Raw genomic sequence first — 22753 nt, 5'->3', positions numbered from 1 at the left:
GTTCTCTGCTCAACCCTCCTCTCTGTCCCAGCCCTCCTCTCCTTGCCTTCCTCCATCCTCTCGCTGCTTTCCCTCCCTCGCTTTCCTCCCCGGAGCCGCCGCTTTCTCCGCCTCCCCCGAGTGCGGGATCGCTGCTCAGTTGGGCGCTGCTGAAGCAGCTCCGAGCGAACTCTCTCAGAGTTTGCCACCGGAGAGCGGTGGAAGCTGCTTTTGTAAAGACATTGAGGCTCTGGTTGTGTGCGCAGAGAGGCGCGGAGTTTCCTGAATTCAAATTGTGTAGTGGAATCTTAGAATCGCAGATAAGTTCAGCCTAAAGTTCAATCTAAAGTTCAGCTCGTCCAGAACCCTGCCATGGGCAGGGGCTCCTTCCACTGTCCCAGGTCCAACCTGGCCTTGGACACTTCCAGGGATGGAGCATCCACAGCTTCCCTGGGCAACATGTGCCAGTTTTCCACCACCCTAAGTGTAAAAATCTTTTCATTGTAAATAACTTATTTCTTATACCTAATCTGAGTCAACGTTCCTCCAGTTTAAAACCATTACCCCTTGTTCTATTGAAACAGGCCCTGCTAAAAAGTCTGTCCCCTTATTTTTTATAAGTCCCTTTCAAGTAATGAAAAGCTGCATTGAGGACTCTGGAGTCTTCTTTAGCTGAGCAAACCAAATTTTCTCAGCCTTTCTTCACAGGAGAGATGCTCCAGCCCTCTGAGCATCGTCTGGATTCACTGCAGTAGGTCCACTGAGCTGTCCTATCCATGTCCTGTCCTCTGCAGCTTCTCCTGTAGAGCTGGAACATCACAGAATGCTGCTTGTGAGCTCATGAGTGGTGCCAGAGCTCCTTCCCAGAGATATCACTGCTTCTGTACCCTGGTCACGACACGGTCATTGCCACAGGACATGGACATCAGGTACATTTTGAGCTTTCTTTATCTGATGGCACTTTGGGGTTTGGTTGGTTGGTTCTCAAACCTCTAAGGCTTCTTCTTGCAAGCTTTTCTTCAAACTGTTCTGCCTAGAGAGAAGTTTTCCAAAGGCATGTCCAGGCTTTAGGGTGTGTCCATTAACTTTCCTGGGGGTTCTGACACCTTCACCTTGCACAGAATGGGTTAGAAGCATATCCACAATTATCTGCTGATACTTTTAAATCAGCAGAGGTAGCACTGACATTTGCTGACGTTTGAGTCGGGCCACTTCCATGCTATTGGCTGCAGGATGGGATGAAATTCTGGCTCCTGCTCAACACCTGCAGCCTGAATGCCAGGATGTGGGTGGGAGTTCTCAGTATAATTACAGGGAAAAATTAAAATCATGATCTCTTAATCTCTCCTGATTATTGAGGTCCTCTTTAGAAGGCGTAACTAAATTGTATTCAACCATTTAGAGGAAAGTTAATTGTTTTTTCTTCCATCATAATGCAGCAAAATAATCCCCCAGTCCCCGTTCAACGTGGCAGCAGACAGTTTATTTGTCTGGCTCTTTGAGACATTCATTCTGTGTGCCAAAACAGTTCAGATCTGTGCAATTCCAACACAAATGTCAGATGGAGAAGATTAACTTCTTCTCAAAAGTGACCTCATGGTCCCCTCCTATGACTTCTCAAGAAAGTCAGTGTGACACTTTGGACTCCTTCTGCTTTGTTTATTACAGTTCAAAAATTCCTGAGAAATAAATTTAATCTGAGACAGCCATGTGAAGAATCAGTTAAAAAGTGGCAAGCGAACTTGGATGAAGACTCCTTCCTGCTGAAGGGAGTTTTTGTGGCTATTCATTCCAGTTGTTTAGGGAGGTCCTATCCCATTTGAGGGAGTATCCTTTCAAAAAGAATAGAAACAAAAGTGAAAGAGCCAGGGCAATACAGAGCACTCTTGTTCACAATCAGGAGTTTGGATTCTGTATTTTTCCAGCCCCTTTATGGCTTTCTCCTCACCCACCAGCCTTTAACAGAATTATTCTGTAGGTTAACATACCAATTGGGGAAAGGTTTTTTCAAGACCCATATCCTCATTTTGTTGCCCTCTACCAGGCATGGTCTGTGTCCCCCTGACCCATCATTTTAAATCCTCCATGGATATTTCTGATTTAATACTTGTTTAATTAGTGCCAGCCTTGCAAGGCAAAATTATTGAAGTATGATTTGAAAAGAACAGTGGGGAAAGCACACTCAAATCCATCTCTTCAAAAAATTATGAGTTCACTATCTTTCTGAAGATTTAAGATCTGAAAAATTCATTACACAATGATAAACAGTTTATGAGTTTCCACACTGGCACAGGATATTCCCAAAGTGAAACTCCAACCATTTACAGCATTGAATGCACTTGAAAATCTTTGCTACTTTCAATGCTCACTTTTCTGGAATTAATTTTTGTCTCTAATAAGCGTAAAATTGTATTGAAAATAATTTGTTTTAAAGGTTCCAAGAGTTGAAATGAGTGTTTTGATGAAATTTTGCTGAATTAAAGCTGGGACATTGTCACCAGTGGGAAGGAATGGTGTTGGCATGCTTTTAAACAGAACCTACTCATGTGTGTTTGTGTAGTGCTAGACCAGGGCATCTCCCCAGCAAAACCTCTGATACTTCCTGGCTCCTTCATCCCATTAAAGCTTACTCAGTGAGCCATTTAATTAGAGATAAGCCTTAATCTGTCCTGTGGACTTAGGATGTGTCACTTAGCATAAGGAGACACCTGGCAGGGGACCTGCCACGCTCCCCCAGCAGTGTGACCAGTAGCAATGGAACATGGCTGTGGAAATGTGTAAAAATGAAGGCAGAGGGGCTTGAAAAAGCCCTTCAGTTCCCATTCCTCAGTGACTGCAGTGATGAGGATGTTCTCAGAGGATGTTTTCCGAGGCAGACAAAGCACAGCTTTCTGGTACACAGCAGTTCTTGACTTTGATTTCTGTGCTGAGCAGCAAAAGGGATCGTGTTTTTCATGATGTAATTACAGTGCTGTAGCTGCAGAGGGGGAGTTAGCTGTTCCTCCCTCCCCCCAGCAGACCCCTGAATGCTGCTCTTGCTTTGGGCTTTGCTGCCCCAGCTCTCATGAACCCGCTGACTCTTTGGCTCCGGGAGCACAGTGGGAGATTGCTGTTTCCTCTCCTTCCTGAGGGGAAGGGGAAGTCCCTGCCCACCTCTGCAGCCTCCCAGTTCATCTCTGGGCCACTGCTACACTCGGCTGCAGGGCACGGGTCATGAGCAGCCTCCCCCTGCCAAGCCCCTGGCGAGGCAGCACAGGGTTAACCTTGCAGGGTGGTCCTGAGCCCTGCACATGTGCTGGACAGAGCACATCTGGCTCCTGTGCTTCATTCCTTCGTGGTCCCTGGGCCAGATTCCGGCCTCATGCTTTACTGTCAGTTGTAAACCATCTCAGATCTGTGAGTTCACTGTGATTTGTGCTGTCTTGGGACCAGGATCTATTTATCAGTGCAACACCCTTTTGGCCTGTGGTGTTACACAAACAGCTGCAATGGTTTGCCTGGCCCAAAACACACCTATGAATTAAATTAGTCAGACCTGACAGCTCTTTTAATGCTCAAGCAGTGGATTTGATAAAAAGAGCAGGCAATATCTGTGCATGGACAGATCACAATCATTTCCAAAAGTGCTGTAGAAACAGTACTCCAGATCTAGCTTTGGATCTCTCTATTTTGGTTAAGAAAATACTTAACTAAAAATAAATACCTTCTGCTTGTTAATATACTGTATATATTTTAAGCTTGTTCTTAACTTTTGTCAGTTATATAGGGGCACTTCCAAAAGTGTATTGTCCTTTATGAGTGCTCATTATGAAATCTCTCTTTGAGGGATTTGGTACCATAAAATCACTGAATGGTTTGGGTTGGAAGGGACAGTAAAGCCCATCCAGTTCCAATCTCCCTGCCAGCGGCAGGGACACCTTCCACTATCCCAGGGTTCTACAAGCCCTGTCCAACCTGGCCTTGGCCACTCCCAGGGATGGGGCAGCCACAGCTTCTCTGGGCACCCTGTATCAGGGCCTCAGCACCTCACTGGGAAGAATTTCTTTCCAACATCCCGTCTAAATCTGTCCTCTTTCAGTCTGAAACCAATCCCCCTTGTCCTAACATCAGTACTTCTTCAGCTCTCAGGCACCAGGGATTGTCACGAGGCACATCCCAGGAAAGCACCCACGTGTCACTCACTGATTGAATACAGTTGGTTTCACTAAGGTGCCCTGACTCAAGATTGCTTCTCACAGTGGGGGATTTTTAACAGAAATCATTTCCATGTCATTGTTTTAATTATGATTTGTTGTCCCACAACAGAGAGTTTCTGTTTGACAGAAAAGTCTCATATTTCAGCATTTCTGTTTGTCTTGGAGTGCAAGATTTTGGTTAAAGAAAAGTGTCTAAATACAGCATTTTGGAATAATTGAAAAGACTTTATAATTGCAATAATGTATGTATTCATTGTAAGGGATACATGACTCTGCTTTCCTGTGTTCCCCAGAGATCCCTGAAGTACCAGCAACTCCTTCCAGCTGCAGATCCCAAAGCTGGACCTGGCCATGTGGCTGTTCCCTTATACACAACCAGTCCTGTGTGAAGCACTAGATGATGCTCCCTGGCTAGGGGAGCAAAGGGAATGTTTATGGATGCTCTTAAGTCTTTTTCTGTGTTACACTAACAAAGTGATAATGTTGAAATAGGTTCATTGCAGTCTCAGCTCTGGAGGGAGGAGATCCATAACACATCCATCTGCCTCCACAACATTTCAGAAAGAGGAGGAATTGTCCCTGGCACACAGCAGAGCCTTGCCATGCAATCAGCTTAAGCCTTGAAGCATGAAATTTGATTTTCTTTACCATAGGCGAGTGCTTTTAAACTCCATTGAAAATGGAAGACAAATATTTCTCTTTTAGGGTGCCAGTTGTGTATGCAGAGAAATAACTTATTTTTGAGGCTTGTTCTCAGCAAAGCATCTGTCACACAGCTGTCTATCTTCATCTGGGCTACAGATTCCTCCTGGGACAGACTAAAATCAGTAACAAGGTAGAGAAATGAAGGAGATTTCTGTTTCCTTGCTGATGGGACCTGCCATTCACTGTCCTCTGTGCTGTTGATATCACGTCCAGGGCTCTGCTCAGATGTGCTCTCCAGCTGGCAGCAAACTCCTGTGGATGCAGAGGAACTGGGGAGAAGCAGGTGGGGATGATTTGTACTTCCATGAAGCCTCTTCCCTCTTCCTGGCAAACCAGGACATGATGGATTAGTTGGATGGGCTGTGTCTTCTCTTGTCAGCAGAAAGATCATGGAGTCAATTAAATTCTCAGTTATGTCCAAAAGATTCTGTTTTCCTGCTGTTGTAGTTTGGTTTCATCTACAACAAGTTTAATGTGTGTTGAGGATGTGTGGATTGGATTTTGCATCAGGAGAACACTGATGGCAGTGGCGAAGAGGTTTGTTTGCATCTGCAGCCACTCATCTGCAGCAAGAGCACCACTGTGACACAGAGGGTGATACCCATTGCTGTGTGTGCACTTTCTGGGTTTATTTACTCTGTGTCCTGCTGCTGTGCAGCTCTGGGACTGCCTGGGGGCTGCTTTGCTCTGAGGAGTGCCACAGACCCTGGGAAACATCGTGGGCTGCTCTGATCCACAGCATGTGGATCCAGCTCCTGGATGATTGATCGTGTGCTGCATAGTTCACCACATACTACTTTAAACAAAAAGATTCTTCCACTGTTTCATTCATGTCTATTGAAAGACTTCATGCCAGTAGCTAGAAAAACTCCTCTGCTCAGTCGTCCATCCTTCATGATTAGTATAAAAAATAAGGAACAACAAGAAGAGAATACAGCCCTGAATATTGTTCTATTTTATTTACCCTGAGTGAAGGACATGGGGGGAATTTCTGGGAGTGCATGCAGTGACTCTCATGTGAGAAACACTTTTAAATCCTTCAATGTGGGGTTATCTGCACCACCTGGAATGTGGTTCTTTTCAGACTGACAGCTGGGAATTCAGAGGGGCTGGCCCAGGGACCAGCCAGGTGAGGCAGGGTTAGCCAGACTGTCCTGAGGCTCCTGAGCTGGAAACACGAGCCAGTGGAACCTCTGCAAGACAGGAGGAACTTGAATTACTGCTGGAGATTGCTGGGTTATCAGTTAGGTGGAGCAAAGCTGAAAGGAAACCTTGGCCTTAGTGAGTATGCCAATCACATGCTGGTAGTGATAAACAATACACGTGTTTGATGTTATAAAGGCACTGTAGGGATGTCAATTCCAGAAATCATATTAGAATTCTGTGTGTCTGCATCTTTGGTGACCAGCTGGTATTTTCAGTGACACCTAACTGCAAAGGCATTTGCCTTCTGTACTGGAAATGGATCATTATAGAGCAGGGAGCAGAATTTCCCCACAGCTGCTGCCAAAGAGAGCACTGAAACAGCTCCAGCCCCAGTTTGCCACAAGAACAGAGACTGAATTCATCTGGAGCTGATAACAGATGGCAAATTTTGCCAAATGCAAGATGGTTTCTTGGGCTTGTATGGCACTGAAACTCAGTAAACAGAAAGAGCCCAAGGAAGAATAGAAAGCAGTATGCATTTCAGTTTCATCGTTCCTATTCCAAACTCGTTAATATTTAACTGAAAAAAGCAATTTATAACTATAACAATATTTAACTAAAGCAGGCTGCAGTGTACTTCATCGAGCTGCAGTATATTTACTCTTGGACCAAGATTGTTTTTGCTTTTCCTCACTAATTTTCAACTTAAGCTATCATTGATTGGCAAAACAAGAATTTGAGTGTCTGAGAATAAAACTCATACAAGAAACACTTCCCTGGGCTTTTTGGAGCAGGATTTCCTTATTTACTTGGAAAGGAAGTTGGAAAAGGCTCCTGACAATAAATATCCAATGTAAAAAATCTTAAAGGAGAGAACATAACATGTTTTTGAAAAGCCCCACTGGTTTAAGAGCTAGTGATTGCTACACAGGAGTCAATTTGCCTGTTCTGGGTAACCCACAGCACTTGTCTTTTTCCATTAATTTTTAGCTAGCCCTGAGATGTAACTTAATACAGGAGTACTCCACCAAACAAACCCTGGAGACTTTTTCATACCTCAGCAGGCAAAACATTCCCAACTTGTGTTTCCAACTTTGTTCAGCAATTACTCTTATTTGTCTGAACACCATGACAATACACAATATCAGCAGATTAACTACTGCTCTGCTAACAGAGTTGTTAAGTAATCCATTAACCAGAGAAGTGATTCAGACAGTGCAAATAAAGACCTTCTGAAAACAAAATGTAAGACGTCAACACTTGGGAGGAATGAGATGGGCAGAGGTGCTTTGAACCTTGCCAAGGTATCATCCTTCATTGTTCCACTGTCTCCTCAGACCAGAGTGCACAGGATGCAGGAATCCCTTTCATTTTGGATGGGGATTCCAGGTGGACTTTTAGGGTTGTTGGATATTTCTACAGCTGGGAACACAAGCCCTTCCAATTCTGCTCTCTCCCAGTTTCTGAACTGGGGAAAAGGAGACACGACCAGCTCCTTCCAGGGAGGGGGAGGCTGTGAGAGGTGGCACCAAGGGTGAGCTCAAGGGTCCTGCAGTGGGTCTGAGGCTTTGCAAATCCCCTCTGTCCCCACGTCTGCAGAGGGGCCAGGCAAGCCCTGAGCCCCCTGAGCCCCCTGCAGCCACTTGTGCCATCCAGGGTGTCCTTTGCTCCTGGGCTGTGCTGGGACAGAGGTCAGTGGGACCACTGTGCAAAGACAGGTCACAGAGGAAGGGTAAAACCCCCACCTTTTAAAAGGTTTGTGTTGGTTCTGGGTTTTCTGGGAGTTTTTCCACAGCAGCAACTCCAAAACTCTACAAGGGCACAGCTAAAATCACAACAAACTGCCTAAGGGCAGGGAAGAATGGAAGGAAACACTTAAAGCAGTTTTTCTGCCAAAGAAAATGGCCATATGATGACATCTTCTTGATATAGGTGACCTTTTTTAGGTTTATAAAGATTTGTAGATGTAATAAGGAAAAGAAAAAAAATCAGATTTTACAGTGAAGGAGGAATGACTGGAAGTAGAGGAAGTATGTGCTGGGGGTTCAAACATAAGCCCAGATATTAAAGGAATCCAGACTTGTCTGTGAAATATTTTGCAATAGTAAAATAATTTTAACACTTTTAATTCTGAGTGTTGGAAATTTGTTTTGGCAGAATCAGTGCATGGGATTGCCATGGAGAATGCTGGGGAAGATGTTTGGGCCCTTATTAAGGACAGAAATAGATATGCATGAGTACAGCTTGAGATCTATGTTTCATGCCAATATTACCTGACTGGGTAAGATTTTGCTCTTCTTTATTCAAATTTGGGGGTTTTGGTATATACTGGTTAAGCTGGGTAAGGATTTGTAGGGTTTGGGATAAGAAATATTGGAACTGTTGCAACAGAATGTTTACATTTAAAGAATAAATGTGAAAGTAATTTCTGTATAACTAGGAAGAATGATCACTAAAGGGCACTTGAAAAGTAATTGGTGACTGCAATCAGCCACTAAAATAGTTCTTCAGCACAGTTAGATTGTAAAAATACCTCCATGAGTGATTTAATTAAAATAATTACCAAGGGACTTGCCTTGGCTTAAAATAATATGTCCCTTTTTATGGCTTTTGCAGGCAGGTGAGCTTGATCTCCTTGTCTTCTCCAAGGCTCCTGTCCAGTAACATATTTGGGACAATTAGGTCCTTAATCACCTAATGAAGAATCATCACTCACCCTGGCAGCAGAGAGATGGTTCTGGTGTGTGACTCAAGGGCTTCATTTTAAAAAATGGACCTTAATGATGCAGATGCAGCTTTGCGAAAGGAAAACACCAGGAGATGATGATATGGCTTCACAAAAATAACTTCCCCTCTGTGTTGGTGTCCTCGGTGTCAGTGGCAGGAGCAGGATGTGATAATTGGATAGGATCTGATACCCATCTATCCAGACAAAGCACAAGTGGGGAGCAATGATGAGGAGTGAGGTGTTAGATGTGCTCACCCCTTCTCAAAGGAAAGAAAGCTCCACTTCTGCCTTCTTCCCGTCTTGTTCCTGACTCCATGGTCTTGCTGCTTACCTTGGATCAGCTCTGGTGCTCATCAGAGCCACTACAGCTCATTATTCCCACTGAACACCAGAAAGTTCTCTGCTGGGCTGGCAACAGGACTGCTCAGCCCACAAGCCCAGGGCAGTGCAAGGAGAGGTGGGAGCCAGTGCCAGGGTGAGGATGACCCTTCCCTGGCCATGAGGAGGGCTCAGCTGCCCATCCAGCATCAGCCTTGGCCACTCCAGAGTGTTTTTGTCAGGGCAGAGGTTGGCTCTGGCTCTGATCTTCAGGCACTGGCTTTGGTTGAGTTGAAAGTTTAAAGGAAGAGGGTCAATGAGTACCTTTCTCATCACTCCCTGCCGTAAATTTTTAATCAGTTCTTTCAGGCTGCTGAAACTCTTCTGTCAAATGCATTAGTGGGGAAAATCCTACCTGTTGTGTAATACTCATTTTGGGGAAAAAACAGATCTTATGAGAAGAACAATGCTTATTTCCTCCAGCAAGATTATAATTGGTTTTGTTTTCATTTTCTTTGTTACTAGCAGTTTCATTTTAGCTTCAAGGTTCTCTGAAGGGTGTTGCCCACTGAGCCTCAGTTCAACCTTTCTGTTTCTGCTACCAGGCACATCCTGAAATGCCCTCCCTAGACACGGGGACAGCCTGTGCCAGGTGAGACCACAGCTTGAGAGGAATCACCAGCAGCTTCCCCGAACTGGTGCTTTGACCCTCCCAGTGGCAATATCCATTTACAGCTCCCTCTTCTTTTCACTGTGTTTGAAAGGAAAACGCAGTTCCCCAGACAGGTTTGTAGTGTGGTCATGGAGGGGTTTGCTGACCTCCTTCAGAGGTGAGGAGGTGCAGGGCAGGGTGAGAAATCTGAGAAATCCCATCCAGGGCTGTGGCCTGAGCTGCCCTTTGGTGAAACAGGCTGGGAAAAGGGGTCAGTCCCTCACACACCTCCTTCCCCCTCAGCTTCCCACCCAGATGCCAAAAATGTGCTGATGTTGCTCCCTGCCAGCACCCAGCTGGGTAAAGGACATCTGCCTTATGCAGGGAACAGATCCTTCTCCCATGTAACACCTTTCACAGAATTCAGAGTGGACGTGGGGAAGCACCTCTGGCTGGGCTGTGAATGCCATGGGGTAGATGTGCATTTTTAGCATGAGACCTTTGAACTCACTGCCATCGACTGAAACTGGAGAGTGGAGAGTGAAATTGCAATCTTTATTTGAGCAGTGAGGCTGCTGCAGACCTTGTCTTGTTTGCCAGTTCTTCTGTTCTGCTGATTGCTGATAGATATGTGGATTTGATTTAAATTCAGGATAGCAGAAGACAATGAGGTGCTGTCACAAATCCAGACAGCAGGGTTATTAGGATTGCCCAAGAGTTGTTGGGAGTGAATACCCAAAGTGTGCTCAGCTCTGTGCATAACTTTATTTTCTTTTCTTCAATGTGCCTTCTTCAGAAACATTTACCACCACTGCCTCTCTGACACATGGAAGAGAAGCTGTTTAGTTTCTATCTCTTAAAACTGATAAAGTGTTCACAAGCAAGGGAAGCTTCTTTAGAGAAGAAAAGCCTTTTTTTGGTTACAAAACAGCAATTTCGTTGTCCTTGCAAGATATTAATAGGGAGGAAGTTGAAAATATTTTATAAATGCTTCATACATAGGCTATTTATTATGCTCATTTCCTATTTCCTTGCTTAGAAATTGTCTCAGGGTCACTCGAGGCTGTGGCTGGAGATGCACAGCAGCTCTCCCCGGGTTGTCTTGCCTCCTGCTGGCTCACATTTGCCACCTGTGGCCACATCCAGAGAGAATCAAATCCTTTCAGAAATAATTACACGCAGTCCTGAAAACAGTTGTGTTCAGGTATGGCAAATCAGATGTGTCCTGAACATTTATAGTAATAATCTGTTTGTTTTCTTGTGCTTGCCTAGGGGACACAGGCATTTATTCCCCAGGGAGCACAATAGGTGGATGGGGATGGAAGATTGCTGTGGTAATGTTTGCAACTCATCAGCAGGACAAAGCACTGCAGCCCTTTGAAGCTTCCCACAAAGAATTCGGCATGTCTGAGTCAAGCAGGGGAAGGGCTGGGGTCTGGGGGAGGGCTGGGGCAGCAGGAGATTTTTGGTCTGAAGAAAAGCAGATGTGAACGCAGGGTGTGTCCAAACTCCCTGTCCCAGCAGCTCGTCCTGCCTGCTGAGGAGGCACATTTTTGTTTTGAAGGAGCTGAGTCAAGCCCCAGCATTGCAGAACCGAAGCTCCTGAGGTGGGTTTTGCTGCTGCATCTGCCCGAGCTCCCAGAGGAATCCCCTTCTCTCCCCCAGGGCAGTGCCAGCCTCCCTGCCCCACTGTAGGAACAGCTCCCATCCAAACAGGACCAGTGCTGATGCCAGCCCAGATTCCAGTCTGAGCAGGGATCAGCAATGCTCAATCTCTGTTAAATATGCCCCTGGGGCTTGTCTCTGGTTTCCAGCATCAAAAACAACATTGCAGGAAGAACAAGAGCAACACCGGAGCTGCAGGAATTAGGTTGATTCTGTTGCCTCTGGGAATTTTAACGCTGAGTCTGCCACAGGGAAAAAGAGCTGGGAGGAGCTGGGTGCAACCACTCAGCAAGTTGCTTTAGATTTTAAGTTTCTTTGTGTTAAGAGTCAGTTTTCTTCAACACTGAATCATTTTGTAGATTAGAGGCAGTGATTCACAGAGCCATCATCGCCTTACTCAGAAAATAACCTGTTGCACATCAAAATAAGTTTAATAACCTGTTTCATTCTCTTGCAAGCCTCTCCTTTGTAATCAGAGTGGCAATATTGCCAGCCAGCTGACTGCCAGGGTCTCCAGAGTGTGGTTCTTAAAATGCAATACAGGAAATTCCCCAGATTTAAAAAATGTTCCTGAGGCAAGATTTGTAGGAAAAAACCCAGTAACTTCTGCTTCATTTGCACTTTGCAAATCAAAAGAGGGGCCCGAAGGGTAGGCTGCATTCCTTGTTTGTAATCCTGGCTTGCTGTGTGTCTGACTCAGGCTGTGTCTGATCCTTGAGGTCACACAGTGGTTTTAACTCCAGATTTGCACGTGAACAAAGCAGTCCAGTGATGCTCTATGTTTAGGCATGACTTGCAAGCATGCAGCAAGTGGAGAATGTGTGTGCAGTGTGACCCTTCAGCTGCTGGTGCTCGCCTGCACTAGATATATCAGTGTATATAAATATATCCTGCACTAGATATAAATGTGTGAGATTTTGTTCTCTTTGTGCCCCTCCTTAGAGCCAGTCCTGTTGTGACAGCCTCCACAGGCCCAGAGCTGTTGTCACTGCTCGTGATGGAGTGCACGGAGAGAGAAAGCTCCCTCTGACCTCACGATTCCTTGGCTGAGCCTGGCTGAAGGCTGGATGGCTGCACCCTCCTAGAGAGACAGGCTGACAGGTCCCCACAGGTCTGAAGAGAAAACATCTTGTGTTCCTTGCCCTTGTGTTTTTCTGAGCTCTGAACTTCTTACTGGAGTTTTTAGGGCTGGAAACTTCCCTTTGTTTACTTTAAGAAGCAAGCATTTGTCAATCTGTTTGAATAATCACCTGTTTTCTGAGGAGGTGTTTCTGTAGACTGCCTCAAACTGATGGAGATGTGAACCAACGGGAGACCTGCCAGCTCAGAGCTCCTAAGAGCTACTCTGGGCTCTTTTTCAGATTTCTCCCCTGACTTTAGCCAGATTATTCAGCTTTTCTTCCACACTTTGTCCCTGTCTTCCATCAGGTGGAAGAAATCCCAGAACCCAATCCCCCCCTAAGGCAGATTGTGAAGAATTCATGCCTGAAGAGCACTTTGAGGGAATTGACTTTTAAGACTGAATTTTTGATGCATTGACAAACCTCTGCTTTATTTCACAGGGAAGGAATGTCATGAGAAACAGACTGCTTAAAAACCCTACTAATCAGATAATCCCTGAACATGGTGCTGTTCCAGACCTGAAGTCTCCATATCTGCATGGATGCAGAGCTCTGTTCTGTGAATGAATGCACACTCCTCCCTAAACCTGCACACAGACATTTGAATACATTACATATTACAGATCTAATTCCTCCCAGTGCAGGGTAATCCTGGTTCGGTGCACTTAGCAAAACTTTGATTTATTGTGCTTCAAATACTCTGGATGACATTCATCCCCAGATGGAGTTCTGCTGTAGCTGAGACAAACACGTGTTTTGCCTGTAGGACACCTGCTACTACACTTAAGGTGGAAAATGTTCATTTTTCAAGCAAATCCTGATCACTGTTTGGTAAGCATGTAGCTCTCCAAAATTCTTGTCAGGTTACTTTGTTGTTTCTGACAGCCTGGAGCAGAGGTTTGATGTATGTTTAGTGTGTATTTACACTGACCTGGAGAATTTGTAGTTCTTGTAAAACATCTTGTATTTACCTCTTTCTTTTTCTCAGCTTTATGTTGATAGAAGGCTAATTGAAAATTCAGTTGGTAATATCCAACCTGGCTTCCAAAGTTTCCCACCTAATTTCTGCATTTTGGTGGAGCCTCAGCTGTCACAGCAGAGTGCAAAATTCTTGTAAGGGTAAGAGAAATTGAGCAGGGTGTAAGTTAGGTGATCCCAGACAAGATATTAATCTTCTGAGCTGAAATGTTCAGGTGCAGGAAGCTTTAGCTGAAGTAAATATAAGGGCTTTAGGTTGTGCTCAGATTAAGACACTATTCATTCACCCAGCAGTATCAATGCTGACAGATCTGTGTAGCTGCTGAAGGGTTTGTGCTTTATCCTGACACAGGCAAAAAGGTCAGCCAGTGGTCACACAATGGAGCTGAATGATTTCACAGACTGAACCTCTGTGCCCCAAGGAGGACAAAGGTTTTCAAGCTATGTGGTATCTACTTTTGAAATCTATTTTTCAAAAGAAAAAAAAAATTAAAAAAACCCCTTCTAAACCCCCGAATATATATATATATTTATATATTTGAAGCATTTCTTCCTGGTCGTGGCAGTTCAACATTGCTGTGGCTCAGTTCAGTGCTGAGTGGAGGGAACAGCTTGGGCTGTGCTGCTGGCAGCTGAGATAATCTAGTCACGACTTGCTGTGCCTCTCCTGTTATGAAATCCCTGGTGCTGGATAAACACAGGACATCTGCCTTCCCTTCTCACACCTCCTTTTTGACTGCAAATAAGTGCTGGGTGTAGCACTGACCTGAACTGAATATTGTAAATTTGCAGGTGACTGGAGACACACAGAGCTCTGCACTGAGACTTCAGGGACAGGAGTGATCCCTGCAGAAATCCCAGAGGCTCAGATTGTGCTGGGGACTCACCCAGCTAATGGGATTATTGGGGAAAAATGGTGTGCCCTTCAGGAATCCAGTGAGGGGTCTATTGGAACAAGCACTGCAATGTTAGGGTGCAACCCTACCCTGCAGCAAAGCCAAGGGAATAGGCTGGGGATGCTGCAGAGGGACTGTCCTGTCACTCAGCTCTTGCTCCCAGGAATCAGCATTCACCTGTCCCTGCCCTGGGCCAGCCCACGGAGCAAAACAAGGAATGGCAACAGCTCCACGTAAACACAGAATCATTTCTTTTGGCAGTTTGCTCCCTGACTGGAGTTTCCCCAAATGTTTTGTTTTCACAGCTGATGGTTTTTTGGGTTGAAATACGTGTGAGTGTCTTTGGGACCTTGCATTGGATGTGGGCCTGCCCTGGTTCCAATTCACAGCAAAGCCACATGAACTGCAGCAGGAACAGGCTCGATTGATGGCTCTCAGCCTGGAAATACTCTTCTCAACACTGCGTGGCTTTCCAAAGCTGGATGTGATCAACAGTATCACTGCAGTGTTTTGTTAGGTTAGATGGCCAATCTGTGAAGAAGCCAAATACAGACATGCTTTCCTTTAAAGTTAGTAAAAAATGCTTTAAAAAAACCCTGGTGAAGAGTTGCCAAGGGTTCCCTGAGTTTTAAATTTAAGGAATATTTGCAGTTTAGAAGTTATTTACTCTGGCTGGATTTGTAGACCGAACAGGAGAAAACCTACCTTGACTTAAAAGTCAAGGAAAAGTACTTGTCTTTTTACTTATTTCACATTTCAGCTCTGATGGACTTAAAAACAAAGCTCTGGTAATGTGCTTGTGTATTTGTCTAAGCCCATAAAGATAATCTTAGCCCTTGAGGGCTTACAGTCAAAATCATTTCTTTGCAGCTCCTTGGGTACATTGAGGCAAGCTGAGCAGCACCGATGGAAATATTCTGATAATTTACCTCTGCAGTACTCGCAGGGCTGATGTCTTAAAAAAAACCCAGCCGGGCATGGATAATGAAATCTGTTGCTGCTGTCAGGTTGGTAGGAATGCCTTTCTGTTTCAAAAGCCTTTCACCTCTTGCACCTGTAATCACAGAGGAATCTCTGGGTAAAGCACCTGAGGCACGAAGGGAATGGAGAGCTGCACCCAGCTCTGATCCTGTCCCTCCCCAGTCACTCTGCCGACAAAGCTTCCTCACTCTTGTGTGAAATGCTGATGTGGGAGGGGGATTCCATGGCTCCCATCCCTCCTGACATTTTCAATGCATTTCCCAGGCCTGTTTTTCCATCCTGCAGTGTAAAATTAATTTTGATGAAACCTTGAGTGAATTAAACTGCAACAGGGTGATGTCTCTGCTCAGCTCATATTTGCTGTCTGCCTTATTTATGTGGAGAAGAAGCACTTGGGCATGCCAATTATCCTGTCATTTATTTGCCTTGTGCATCGTGCCTTTGGCTACTAGGATTAAACTGGGAAATACAATTAAAAGCATTAGCTGTAGCAGACATACAAAAAAATATCATTACATGCTTGACAATGTTCTCCTTCATATTGTTAATCCCTGCAGATCTACCTGTGCTATTAGATTTCATATTCAGATTTTATTTTTCTCAGAAGACTACATTAATTGGAATAAGCGTTTCTGTTTGTATAAGGAAAGAAAAGGAAGATGTCACCATGCTGGAAAGCCTTACCTGACTTTTCTTGGTGAGTATGGTCTAAACTTGAACTTGAATTGAACAAATATTATTCAGGCTTCAAAATGTTTGCAGATAGCAGGACATTGTTGTTAGGTAACATGTTTGGCTTGCTGCACCGTGGAAAAATATTTGTGTGTAAACTAAAATTGTTATGTAAACACAAACTTCTACATAAACAAAGTTGGTCTGTGATGAAAAGCAGAGAGAGGCAGCTGAGATGGGATCTGGGCATCCTGATCCTTCCTCCCTGCACACCTCAGCACGGAGCATGGGCTTGAGAGCCACGCTGGTGATGTCTAGCAAGGAGCAAACCCAAGTACTGAGAGTGCAAATGTCCCTCACTCTTCATTCCCTAATTAAAACACATGATCAAAGAAAAGCAAAATTCTTACACAGAAATAGCTACAGCGAGTTGGAAAGCACAGCTGCTGAGCACAGCACTGAAATTTTTGTAGTTCTTTCCCTGTGAAAATATTTTGGGGGGAAAAGAGTTCCTGAAAAGACAAGAAAACCTGAAATGGTGTTGACAGTGCAAACCCAGGTTATTTGCTTTATCAGTGAAACTGAGAATCCATGAATGCCTTACACTTGTGCCTCTCAATTCACTTATGGCCTTCTTTATGGTGCGAATATATTATTAGCCATAGAAATAGTTCACAAAACACTTGAAATAAATACCTCTTAACCTCTAGTGGAAACACACTATTGCAAAAAGACTTTATTGCAAAGACCTCACAGAAATCCCTGTCACCCTCAGTTTGAACCTCCTCTCTACCTGTGGCTCCCACCAAGAAAGTATTTCCAAAGAAAACAAGTGTCTAAAGAAACAAGGGTGGGAGAAATAAAAAGGTGAGAAAGAAAGACAAATCTGGGCAAGTCCAACTGAGTGGTGGCATGTCTGCATCTCCAGTGAGGTGATGGAACCAGGCTGGCACCTCTGCAGAGTTAAAACAGACCAGGCTGGAGGAAGGTGATGTTTTCCTTACCCAGAGCCTGCATTTCCAGCCCTGCATGCTGGAATTTAGCATGCAAACATGCTAAATATCTGAGACATTAAATCCCAGCTATTAAAAAAGAGCTGAAATTACAGGCATTTAGAGGAAGAACTTTTTTTTTTTAAGAATGGTAGTGCCAGGAGGAAGAAACCTCTGGTTGTGTGCTGGTTGCAACATTTTGTTAGTCCTGATAAAGGCTGTAAAGGAGTGTATAAACAGGCAACCTTGCCCAGCTGGACTTGTTTCATTTAATGATTACTGCTCAAGGTAGAGCAGAGAGAAAACAGAAATGAAACTCTACACGCAGGGCAAGCAAAACTTCAGATTACGAGATAATTCAGAGCAGGTTAAAGTAGTCTTTCCCTCAATTGTAAAAGGTTTGATTTGGGCTGCTTAGGCCTGCAGACCTCCAAGAAGGTTTTGCTAGAGGGCAGAACTGTCCTGGTTTGCACAGTTCCCAACTTTTCCCAGCATTTCTCAAGACTCTTCAGTGCTGCTGCCTCCTGGCTCCAGGAGGGCAGGGCTGAGTCAGTAAACAGGCAGGGCTTTTTGGCCAGCTTCCTTCCCTATTAGCTGTGAGCAGCAGATTGTTTAGTATTTGAACCACTCTGCTAAAACCACACTGGCTCATTTATTTTCAAACATTTCAGGGAAAGGGAAACAAGCTGAGTGGAAGGGTGGAGCAGATAAGCAGGAGTGTTTTTCTCTCCTTGGCTAAGTATTTTATCGATACTGTGGAAAGCACCGGCTCTAAAAGTTTTGACCTTACCTGTGTGTTGCAATTTGACTGTTCAGAGAAATAAGGTGAATTCCCACTGACACCCTGCTTGTTTGTGACAGTCACTGCCCTCCTTGCTCTGGTGTCAGAGGTTCCTTCACCAGCACAAAACAAAGTAGTATCTATTAATAAAAATATACACTGCTGACAGCAAAAGCAACAGCACAGCCATTACAGTCTGTGGATTCTGAAACTTTGGTGGGTGACAGGAATCCTTTGGTAGGATACTATTTCTGCTGACTTCTGAACCCACCAAAGTTTCAGAATCAAGGAAGTTTGATATGTCTCGATTACTGTAGAAGAGCTGAGCAATTCTGTGAAGCAGCTACAAACAACGTGGGCAAAAGTTTTCCAGTCTGAGTCAGGTGTATCCCTATTCAGACCTCACTGACACAGCTTGAGAGACACTCACAGACCCCTCTGGCTGGGCAGCAGCTCCTGCTGGTGGGCTCTTGGGGTTCCCTCTCTGCCAGCTGTGGCCCCAGAGCTCCTCAGGACAATGTCAGTCTCTCTGCTGGATTCAGCAGACTGCTGTTAAGGTCCTAGAACGACACTATGTCAGTCATCTAATTTCTTCCTTAATAGCTAAATCTCTTTAGCTGTGAGGAGTGTATTATTTTCACAGGACTCTCCATGCTCCCAAGCCTGCAGCAGCTTGGTGTTGTAGGAGCATTGCCAAGAAGAAAAGAGCAAACCTGCTCAGGTAGAGCAGGTGCCAGCCCTGGTGCCAGCCCACTGGCTGCTGGTGTGTTTGTGTCCTAAAATCCTTGCCTGGATAAACACTGCTGTGGTGACCTGGTGCGTTCTGCAATGCCTTGCACAGGAGATAGAAATTGTGTGGATTGTGTGCAAGCCCTGTGGCTGAGCACTGGGCCAGTGACTCCCAGCCTCAGGCTGCTCCCTTGGGGAGCACAAAAGGGGCTCCCCAGGCTGCCAAATCCTCTCTGTCAGCTGAATTCCCAGTCTCTTCCTGCAAGCCTAAACGAGGAAACGCCTCCACTGTTTTTCCTCACCAGTTTGTGAAGAGCTGGCCCATGTCCAGGCCTTGGGGAAGCAGTGACAGAAGGGGTGGAATTCCCCTGCCCCACCTGGAGCAAAGAGCCCATGGGAGAGCTCCTGCTCCCAGGCCTAGCACAGGGAGGAAAGTTCAACCCTTGCTGGCTTGGTTCCTTTGGAAATCTCCTCTCCCCAAGCTCGATGTTGTCCTTTCCAGCCAGTAAAGATCCCCTGATTCCTGAGACAGCCCTTCGGGAAAGGATGAAGTATTAACAGGAAAATCACTTTCTGCTCTAACTTGTTATTCTTCTGGAAAATAAATGACTTCAGCATTTCATTATGGGTCCTGGCACAGGTTAGCTTTTAACGATTCCTGTGCCCTGATTGATTGGGAGGTGGAAAGACAGTTGGTTTTGCTCCCAGCTCCAGCTTTGGGACTGTGTCTGGGTCAAGGTGAGTTGCTTGGATGTTTGCAGGAGCAGTGTGGTGACTGCTACCAGCTGGGGCAAGGAGGTCTCAGTTAACCCTGCTGCCCCTAACCCACTGCAGCTCAGCAAACAAACCTGTGGAGGAAGTTTCAGGAGGAAGAGCACCCAGCTGTGTTGGCTCTGGTGCATTAACATGCAAACAGCAAATGGCTTTTTACAGCTCGGGAGATACAAATACATACAGCTCAGTGATAAAAACAATGCTACTCAAGCTAAAATTGCATTTCAAAGTGACACTGAAGAGTAAGTTAAAATTGGGATTTGCATTTTGGAGTGAAGCCCCAAAGAGATTGCATGAGTGGCTGATGAAGTAAATGGAGGAATCAGCCTCAAGGTGACAGCTCAGCAGACTTGTTTAGATCTTGCTTAAACTCAGACTCTCCCTTGGAAACTCAGGTGAGAACATCACCAGCCCAAGAGGCCAAGATGATGACACTTAGGAAAATAAATGGTCTGAGCCCAAATTCATGCCAATATTGTCATTTTTAACCCGACTAAAAGGACCATTATAAATCTAGAGCCAGCCTATAATCCTTAATGAAGTGGTTCTAGGTTTGAACTATGGCAATTTATATGTATATGTGTGTGCATATATACATCTGCACGAGTACAATTTATAGCAAGTAGTTTCTGAGAGTGTGCTTAAAAATATACCTTGGCTCAGGCTGAAAGCTTCTGTTTGACCATGTCACTCATGGTGAGACATGTAATTCCAGAGGCCCTTCTCACACTTGTACCCCTGTCTCTGATTTTTTGTAATTCTACTGAGGAGTTGGCCAACAGCCAATTAAATCTGTGTCAGTGTCCAAAGAGACTCCTTGCATTCCAGATGTCCTGTCTGCAGGCCACCACTCTGGGGCTGAACATGAAATACAAATGTACAATACCTGATCTCTGATTGATCACCTGGTATTTCAGCAGATCCCACAGGAGCTCAGCTGAACAGTTGGTTCTTAGTGCTCCAGTCCAGGCTTAGACTGTGCCTTCGAGGGCATTGCTGTGACTGTAACAAGTGGCATCTTCCTTCCCTTGGCTGTCCACACAGACCACCAAAACCAGGATTTGCAGTGGTATGATATTTGAAAAGGCTGGGAACTTCTGTTGCACTTGTGCAGGAGAACTGGTTATGAAAAAATAAGAATGAAAAAGGAATTGGGAGTTTTGGAGGGTTTTTTTTTGCAGGGATCTTTGGAGCCCCAGCGCTGGGTGCAGTGCCTGGCCCCTCATGCTGAGCCTCTCCAGCTGCACAGGGAGATGGGGAGGCAAGTCTGACTGCTGCCTTTGCATGCTCTCAGTATGGGATTTTTGGGGGAGGAAAAAAGCCCTTATGAACAGACACAGTCACCCCAAATGTGCACTGCTGCTTTGCTGAGCTGTTCTGGCTTTGCAGTGCTCCAAAACCCACGGTGCATTCGTGGATGTGATGGGCTGGGTGTGAAAAACACCAAAGGTAACTCACCTGAAAACTAAAATAACTCAGAGCCCAGCTGCTGGTTGTGCCATGGAACCCAGAGCAGAGCATCAGGGCTGCTTTGCCATGGGGTTCTTGGAAAGGTCATCTGCCAGCATCAGGAACAGGGTGTACATGGGCTGGAAAAGCTGCCTTTTTTCTTACAGTGAATTGTCTTTTGCACCTTCAAAAAAGCAAGAGATGCCACAGCACAGGGGCAGAAATAGCCCAACTTCTTCAGGTGTTACCCTACACCACTTCCAGGAGCACTCACAGCTCTCTGTAGGTTTTTGGAGATGCTGCTTATGCAGCCCTCACTGACACATTCAGATGTCTGTGCAGGCAGTGGAGATAGCCCTGAAATGGAGATAGCCCTGAAAATACAGCTCTCCATGAGTGAGGAGATAGCCCTGAAATGGAAATAGCCCTGAAAATACAGCTCTCTATGAGCGTGGAGATAGCCCTGAAATGGAAATAGCCCTGAAAATACAGCTCTCCATGAGTGTGGAGATAGCCCTGAAATGGAAATAGCCCTGAAAATACAGCTCTCCATGAGTGTGGAGATAGCCCTGAAATGGAAATAGCCCTGAAAATACAGCTCTCCATGAGCCTGCCCCATGCCCTGAGCACAGAGCAGCACATTTCCCCCGGGTGCTCTCGCTCACCCTCCTGGCTCTGCAGACACGCTCGGGCAGCTGCAGCAAGCCCGGGTCACTGCACACACCCCAGCTGGGTCCCAGGGTCTGAACTAAGGGCCAGATCACCTGAAAAACACCCTCCCAGCCTGCCAAGGGCTGAATCATCCATGCTGAGGAACCACAGAACGTTTGGGTTGGAAGGGACGTTAAAGTTCATCTCGTGTCACCCCCTGCCATAGGCAGGACACCTTCCACTGGATCAGGTTTCTCAAAGCCATGGCCAAGCTGGCCTTGGAGACTTCCAGGGATGGGGTATCCCTGGGGTGGAATGGTTATGAGGTTCTTGTTTGTTTGGGTGGGTTTTTTTGGTTTTTTTTTTTCAAGAACTCTGAGTAATTCCCCATGGGCATGACTGTGCTGCCTTGTCTGTGCATGAATTCACAGGTCGCGGCTGGGCTGTCCCAAACGTTCTGGAGCAGTTCCCACAATAACAGTTCCTGTTTGACGGTGTTATTTTAGAAATTGCTGCACCAGACATTGCTTTAAATGCTCCCTCTGCTGGCAAATGATTGTCTTTCAACTAAAAACCTCAGACTGGAATTAGATTGTCATCAAATTGCCAGGTTAACAGTAAGAATTCCCTTTATTCCTTCACCACATCCTGATTCCCACCTCTCAATGGCACTGAGTGTACTGCAGCTTTCCTGACACTGGCACAGTGTGGGAGAGGGGCTTTTGTATAACACCAATTAGTATTGCTGATTTAGGTCTCGTCAATATAAAATTTATTCTCTCCTTTAACAAATTTTGCCTCTCCAACACCCCTAGCCTATCTTACGAATGGAAGTGTTGGGGTTTGAGATTCTGCTTCAGAAAGGAATAGTTGTTGTAATGGAAGTATTTAGTGTTCTCTACATTTTATTAAGGCAGAAAAAGTTATTTAAAATATTGTTTCTGTATAAGGAGCCGTTGCAGGGTTTCTTTTTTTTTATTCTGCCGGTGTTCCTGCTGAATAGTTGATAAACCCTTTACAATGCTGTAGAAAATTGAAAAAAAATAGATTTACATTAGGGGTGAATTTAGTGTCATATTGATGATGTGCTGCCAGCTATTTAGATTTATAAAACATTTATAAAATAAGCAAATGCCATTGGATTAGTGCCAGAAAAACTGGAAGTAAAAGCGAGGAGAAAACCTGTGTCCCCCCCTGAGGATAAACGAAATAAAACATGGCCCAGCCCCAAAGAGTTTTCCAAGTGTGAGTCAGGGAGCAGAGCCCAGCCAGGCAGGATGCAGGAGGATTTTGGGATGCAGCTGAGCCAGGCACACCTGGGTCAGGCACAGGCCCACGGG

The 22753-nt window shown here is 45.2% G+C and overlaps 1 long non-coding RNA gene across 4 annotated transcripts; it reads left to right on the top strand.

Annotated features, from left to right (window-relative positions):
* The first annotated feature begins 52 nt into the window (after window positions 1–52).
* LOC134556056 (uncharacterized) lies at window positions 53–22323 on the top strand. Of its 4 annotated transcripts, none has more exons than XR_010081544.1 (8): window positions 53–908; window positions 8184–8307; window positions 9598–9724; window positions 12332–12500; window positions 12952–13341; window positions 13841–15391; window positions 15923–16062; window positions 20234–22323. It is a non-coding gene; the product is annotated as an uncharacterized LOC134556056 (long non-coding RNA). The 4 variants fall into 4 exon arrangements; XR_010081542.1 differs by having other exon boundaries at window positions 9598–9858; window positions 10764–12500; XR_010081541.1 differs by having other exon boundaries at window positions 9598–12500.
* The last annotated feature ends 430 nt before the right edge of the window (window positions 22324–22753 follow it).

This window comes from Prinia subflava, chromosome 11, assembly GCF_021018805.1.
Source record: "Prinia subflava isolate CZ2003 ecotype Zambia chromosome 11, Cam_Psub_1.2, whole genome shotgun sequence".
Classification (NCBI taxonomy): Eukaryota; Metazoa; Chordata; class Aves; order Passeriformes; family Cisticolidae; genus Prinia; species Prinia subflava.
Note: the sequence above shows the minus strand (reverse complement) of the source record. Positions and strands in the feature narration are given on the sequence as shown.